The sequence below is a fragment of the Amphiprion ocellaris genome, chromosome 8, assembly GCF_022539595.1.
Source record: "Amphiprion ocellaris isolate individual 3 ecotype Okinawa chromosome 8, ASM2253959v1, whole genome shotgun sequence".
Classification (NCBI taxonomy): Eukaryota; Metazoa; Chordata; class Actinopteri; family Pomacentridae; genus Amphiprion; species Amphiprion ocellaris.
This window is the reverse complement of record NC_072773.1, coordinates 17,884,057-17,891,460: the sequence shown is the minus strand read 5'-3', so window position 1 is coordinate 17,891,460 and position 7,404 is coordinate 17,884,057.

Here is a 7,404-nt window from a genome sequence, read left to right as displayed (position 1 = left end):
CACAGTGCACCGACTGGTACGCACAACAAACACCCCCCCACCCCAATCCTCTTACTCACCATATTCTCAGTGTTGATCTCTTTCCTCCTCCTCTTCTCTCTCTTTCTTTTTCTAGCTCTCGTCAGCTTTATAATGGCAAGCCTATCTGAACACTGAACACAAAACTACCCCATATGTACATTTACCCGCTGAACCCCAAACAGTTTCTGAGCAACATTCCTCTACACTGGGGCTCATTTTTCACTGCAATCCAAAGTGCTGCATCTCTATAGAAGCAGCACAGGCATGGTTAGTGGTAGAGAGAACTTAAAAATGTCTTCTGTGCAGCATGACACTGATACCAGAAAACATAAAAAAAAGTAGAATTTATTTTAATATTTACTTTACAAACTTTAAAAAAACTGTAGTCAACATGTACAGCATTTCTAAAAGTGCCCACAGGTGTTACCAATACCTGCAAAAATGGTGTCTACATGCTACAGATAATTAACTATTTGCATTTTTACAGCCTCTACAGAGTCAGCTCACACCACTCAGATCACATCACTTCAACTCTAGGGAGATACTTCACCATGCTGAATGTATCTTCCAACTTGCTGACAACTTATTTCTCTGTTTACAGTTTTGAGCCATGCTGCAGTCATTTTATTGATCCAGTATGTTTTACTGTCCTCTAAGTCTTTTTGTTTCCTCTCTGCTTTGTATAAACACTGCCTGCAGTTCACCTGAAAACTCTATGGATTTTTGTCACATGACTGTAGATCACAGTTGAATCAGTCGTGGCTTCTCAGTTGGGCTGAGGAGTGCAGAGTTGATGTTTTTACAGGATCTGGTGCTAATGGTTTATTTAAGGAGAATTTTGAGTATGAGATATTCATTGATTGAGACAGTGATTTTGATGACATATCCTGACTTTAAGGTTGTTCATTTGGAAGTCATACACAATCAGGAACATTTAAACAACGATTTTTCTCTTTGTTTTGGAGGTTTCTGAATGCAAAAACTGTACCTGAATCATCACTGGTGGCCTGACATGGGCTGCAGTGCTAAGCTTATAGAGTCCACACATTGTTTGGAGTGGGTTCAGTGGCACGGGGATGTCCGAAGGGATTTTAGGCAACAGTTAATAATTATTTTGCACTGCAGGAATTTGCAGCAGGTTTTACGATGGCTTGAAACTTTTTGAATGTTCTATCTACAAGAAGCTCCCCTATGGAGCTTGTTTCAAGGCTGTTTTTTAGGGGAGAAAAAAGTACATTCTCCAGTGATGAAAAACTCTGGGTTAAACTCTTGGATATCAAGTGTAATTTTTACCTGTCCCTCAATGTCCTCATTCAGTGGCAGACCTCTGTTCTCTAACATTGTCATCTTCAACCGCCATATATTCATTACATCATGACAAACCTCCGTTGCTCTTTTTCCTACGTGCTCATAGAACTGGAGTTACATCTATTTATCGTAGTTTTAGTGTACTCTGATTTGACATCAAACAAGGTCGACATTTTTGGGTCCTCCATTGGCTGAAAAGGTCGGTTAGAGGTTGATTTCTCCAAGCGTTCACACCAAGTTCCTGCAGTGGAAAGTCACTTTATATCCTAGTCAGTTGTTTGGTTGAGTTTAGGGTCTAATTGCTACTTGGTCAACTTATCATAAACAGATGTTATTTTCCGGTATCTGCTAAAATGACAGCAAGTGTTTGGAAGGTCGTCTCCTACATACTGTAATAAAAGAATTACAAACAAATCATCAAAGAAAGAAAATGTGTGAAAAGATAAGATACAGTTTAACAAAAGTTTCTTTCTCCTCTCGTCTTTATTTGGCTCTCTCTCTTGTTATCGCTGCTTCTCCCCCCTCTCTCTCCTTCACCCTTCATCTCTATCAATGAAAAGTTTGTTGAAATGTGTCTGCCATGGAATCACACTGAGTCATTCACCAGCTGATCCTGATACAGTTTGTAACTCATGTACATTTGCGTCTCCTCTGTTGTGGTGTCAAGGCCCGCTCATCTCTAAATCACTTTTCTGGTTCAGATAATTATTACTTCATACAGTCTTCATTTCTAATTTTTACCATCCCACACGAGGAAATCCTTTTTTATGGGAAGCGTGGCAACATAAAAACACAAAAACATAAACACAGCAGCATTTTTTGTGATGTTGGGGAGTTTTGATGACAGCAGCTCTGCAGATGAAAATGAACCCGAGGCCCCTGATGAGGAGGATTTCGTTTACGTACTGCTCCTGATTCAGATGTTTTAAAGCAGAACCAGAGAATGACAATGACAGAAAAATGCGTCCACGTATATAATGAGAAGAGGAATTGGGACTGATGAAGACTGGTGACCTGTCTAGGGTGTCCCCTGCCTTCGCCCCAAGTCAGCTGGGACAGACTCCAACCCTCCCCGCGACCCTAATGAGGATTATGCGGTGTATAGATAATGGATGGATGTTTTTACAACTTGACCAATGTTCGTCGGTGTTTCACCCTGTTCCGAGCGTTTTATTATATCTAATTTCACTTCCATGGAGATGGCTTTCCTTTTCTTCGAAGCACTGCCATCAGAAGAGTCTGACGTCAGCTTGGGAGCCACAAAAAAGGGCAAAAAGTTAGCAAATGTAACACAATCCAAGGTGGTGTACAACCGGCAAATGTAAACAAAGTCACTTTATAGCGCCGTGTGATGACATATTCGTCCACTCCGCTGGCCAACTAGTTCCATGTAACCAGTTCTGACGTAATGACGAAATGCCATAGGTCGAGGACGTCGTAAGCTGAGGACCCCCTGTACTTGGGTTTGGTGTCACTATGAGAAGTTCCAGCAGCTGCTTGTAACATAAGATCATAGACACATGAAATCCATCAGACTGACCGAATAAACGTATTAAAATTATTGGAACATTTGAGAAATTGCATCAACATATGTGTGCTTATTATTATTATTATTTATTATTATTAATATATGGCTCATATATGGTTCAGTCTGCCATAGTACCTTGTTTCTAGCAACTCGAGTTCACCTGGAGTTTTCAGTTTTAATGGAGCAAAGTAAAATACTGACTTATGCATCTATTCGGTGGACAACAAAAGCTACATCCACTTGTTCAAACTCTTCAGAAATGGAATATGTCACTGTTGCTTGCATCATTCTTTTATTACAGTCACGTTTATTTATCATTGATATGTTTTTGTTTTCCTGCAGACATGATATTTGTTGCTTTGGTTCCTCATCTGCTCTTAAAGAAAGAGACAGAAATGAAACTCAGTTTGTCAGCTTTCAAGCCAAAGGATGCTTTTGTCATAACTGTCTTACTCTTGTTATTGTTGTTTCCAAGCAACCTTTAAAAACCGGCATCAGAAGAAGAAAATTTGAAAATCTGTGATCAATGAGGAGAAAGAACCACATCATGCAGAGGGAGGAGCCACAGCTGTCACATCTGTAAGTAACAACAAACAGAAAAGGGCCTAGGGGACAGTAAACTGGGGCCCTGCAATGCTTCGACATTGACACATCTGAGGGTGTGCAGAAAACTACAACAAAAAAAGTGTCAAGCATTAAAGTTGAGGGCGTTTTAATATTAAGATTAAGTTTAAGTTTAGGAAAAGAATGTAAGTCATTTCAACGTCCTCTGAAGTGATGGAAACATACGGTCTGCAGCACAGATGTAATTAGAGCCTGTAACTGGTGGTGCAAAAGCTGTGTTTTCATTCTTTCAGCCAAGAACATCACATCATAACACACACCCAGCTGTACCCACAGGCTCACATTTCACTGTACAGCACAATGTGAGTGTGCAGAAGGAAGCAGAGGGGTTGAATGTATGAAACCGAATCCTGTGGGGTCACCGTTCGCTACATAACACCAACCTCATGTTGACAGTCTGCAGGGAGACACGGCACATGTGCGTCCTGACCCCACTGTCACGCAGATAAACTCGGTTTTATCATGTGGGGGTTGAAAATACGTTTAATGTGGTTTAATCCAACAGATCCTCCAACCTAAGTGATGGTGCTTGTATGGCATGAAAGATAGACGGTGTACCAGCAGCAGGAGATATGCAACAATAAATCAGTTTCATAAATAACTATCCCTTCTTTGGTGTGGCAATACTGCGGTACGGGCTTGGTGAGGTTTGCCATGCTTGAAGTACCGCCGTATGCTAGAGTGAGAGCAAGGAATGAGAGGGATTAGATCAAGGTCAAGAGTGTTGCAGGTGATCTACAGATCCAAGCTGCTGTCTCTTGAAATTGGTCAATCATTTGCACTTGCAGATATTGTTTTTGTAGGTGGGTGACGGCAAGGGGAATGTATCCTGCACTATGATTGGTGGAACTTGTATTATTATTTTTTCTTTTTAGCTAGTGAAGCACTCTTAGGCATAGACTTACGCTCTGCAAAATTTGTCAAACTCAAAAGATGTTTGTGTATTTTACAGTGACAAATCATGCCAGTGTACTTCAATGTCAAATTGCGTACCTGCTACACAAAATGAATACAGATTAACAGGTCTGGGTTTTGAGAAAGATCATAGTTTGGGTTGACTAAGGACGTTTGCTATCATGCTAACCATAATAAACAGTTATGGTTGTGAAATGATCATGGTTAAAAGAAACAATGCTGACTATCTGTTTAAACAAGACAAACACAGCATCCAGTGTTAAAGTCCAATGTTTTGTTGAGCTATGTATCTGCCCCGACCTCCTCCTCACTCATTGCATTAGCAACAGCTAGTAATACTGAAATATGAAAAGATGTTTGACGACCCATTCATGATGAAAAAGCCAAAGCAAACAATAACAATAAAAACAATAACTGTGATGAAATGTTAGCATTTTTCAGATAAAACAACAATGTTAAAAACAAATGAATTTGCAAAACTAATAACTTTTAATACAAAGTCTTATTCAGTGGCATCCAATCACAAAGATAATCGTACACACAGATGGCCTAAGAAAGCTTAAAATACATAGGATTTAAAGACGCAAGAATGACATTAAAATGTGACTGAGGTCATAATCTGTTGAGTGTGGCTAAAACATGTTTGTCACACTGGTGATAATTAGCAGCTCTATCTCTGTGTGTCACATTATTTTTTTCTCACTTGCATTGCCATTGCAGATTGGCAATTATCAGCTGATTCCTCTCTCTTGCTCTATGAAAGACTGACTCACTGCAGTATGCTGTTCTGTTTAAAGCTCATTTAGTGTATAACCTGAGTACTGCATATACTGGTGATGTTTGTTCATGCTGGTTTAACCAAGCCTTGTTTTGCTACAACAGTCAATAACAAAATTCATCTCTTTGGATGTTAGATTGTCATTTAGCACTTTATTGGAGTTTTTACATGTATTATTGCAGCACCAAAAGGGTGCAGTAAATAATCTGGGGTTCACCTAAACAAACCACAGTTAACAACTTAGTCTGGAGCCCTGGCTGAGGAAAATTCAACTGAAATGTCTTTCATTTTTGCTGACTTCAACGAAGAAATCTTAAATGACTGAACCTTCACTAAAACTGAAACAAATTTTCATCTATACACTCAAACTGAATCAACAATAGAAGCCAAAAAGATACAGGCTGTATTTAATTCATTATATCTGTGTTATTTAACACAGAGTTTCATATGTTTGAGCAATTACATAATAAGTCAAACACTGACCCACTGAAGATTACAGTGTAGTATGCTAAAAACAACAATGCTCCCATCCACCTGTTTTTATGCACATTTGCCATCTGCATCTACAATAAGCTGACTGCAAAATAACATCATAGACCGTTTTTCAGCTTAGCTCAAGTGGAAGCATTGACGTGTGCACAAAGAAAATTATCTGTAATCTTCCTCAATCTACTTCTACACATGAAACAAACAGAAGTGTCTGATTTCTATCATATTTTCCATTATTTGAGGTTTAACTTGAGCTCTTTTAATGACGCCATCCTTCTTGTGTCTTCTTTGTTCGCAGCCAGCTGAAGAATGAGCTCCTATAACTGTTCTCATCAACCAATTTTCTTATATTCACAGCATTAACATTAATGCCCATTTTCTAGAAATTGGTACCACATTTGGGTGCAAACCTGTCTACTAAAACGGAACTCTTATTCTGTAACAGTAGTGGATTGAAAAACATTTTTGGTATTTTCTCTTGCAGATTTTCAGGAAATTTCAGTTCAAAATTGGTAGGAAACTTTGCTAATTAGACTTGAACTATTACACTATTACAGTTAAAACAGAGCATGATACCAGATGAATAACAGAAACAAAAGATAACAATCGAGACAAATGAGAAGATAAACGGACAACTTTGAATCACATCCTGTAAGATCTTTTTTCCAGATATGTGAAACTCGCAGGGCGGAGTCGGAGCATCAGTTTGTTCTTTTGTCCTGCAGTGTCTCCAGCTGGAAGGTGGACAGGAGCCAAAAACAAGTTTTATCGTGTTCGCTCTGATGTGAGGAGTCTCTCGAGTGTGACGGGATCTGATGAGGCAGCTGCTGCTATAAGAGTGGATGTATGGAAAGTGGAATCAATCAAAAGGGACAGAAATATACCTTAAAACTGATTTAGGTTTATTCTTTTAGCTTTGAACTGTCAGGGTGGACCCGTAATGTAGTTGTTTATTCAGTCTATGTGTCATGTCTTATTGTCACATGCAAGAACTTTCCATTTGAGTTCAGCATCATGTTCTGCTTTATTTCAACCTTCTGTATGTCCAGTTAATCTGTCTGTTGTGTGTCTATAAGCCACCTCAGAAATTTGTGGCTCACATTAGGTAGTTCCAAACCTATCTTCATGTTCTGACTTCGGGAACTGTTGCTGTAGAACGTCTTACAAGGCAGTTTTCAGGGAATATTTACAGGAATAGCCTCTAAATATGCTCTTTTAGCTTTTGTGTTTCCATTGCAGTGTAGGTTCCAACAATTTCAATTGCAATGTCAACTCAAAGTGCAGCAAAACTACGACAAATTGTCAGGCTGGCTGCTGCCAGGCCCAGATAGTGCTCCTCCCTCTCTCTCCGCCTTTCTTTTTCCTTCTCAGGTTTGTGCAGCGGCAGGTGTTCCTCATCTGTGATCATCATCAGCTGGTGCAGGAGCAGCTGGGAAGCTGCCAATCAAGCCCTCCTTCACTACAATATAAGCAGACGGCACTCACCTGTGAGTGCTGGATTGTGACACAGCCAGTAACCACATACTGCTTGTTACTCTAGCCTCAGTATCTTTTTGAGACTCTTAAGTAATCCTGTTTGTCCTCCTTCGTTCCAGTTTGGGTCCAAGTGCTTCTGCTTTGTTTCCTCTGTGTATCACCTCCAGTTCCAGTTCCGAGACTGGATTCTCTCACCTGACCCGTTTACCTCACACCTGGCGTCCATCTTCAGAACCTGGCGTTGCCTCCTGCCATTCTCCATCTG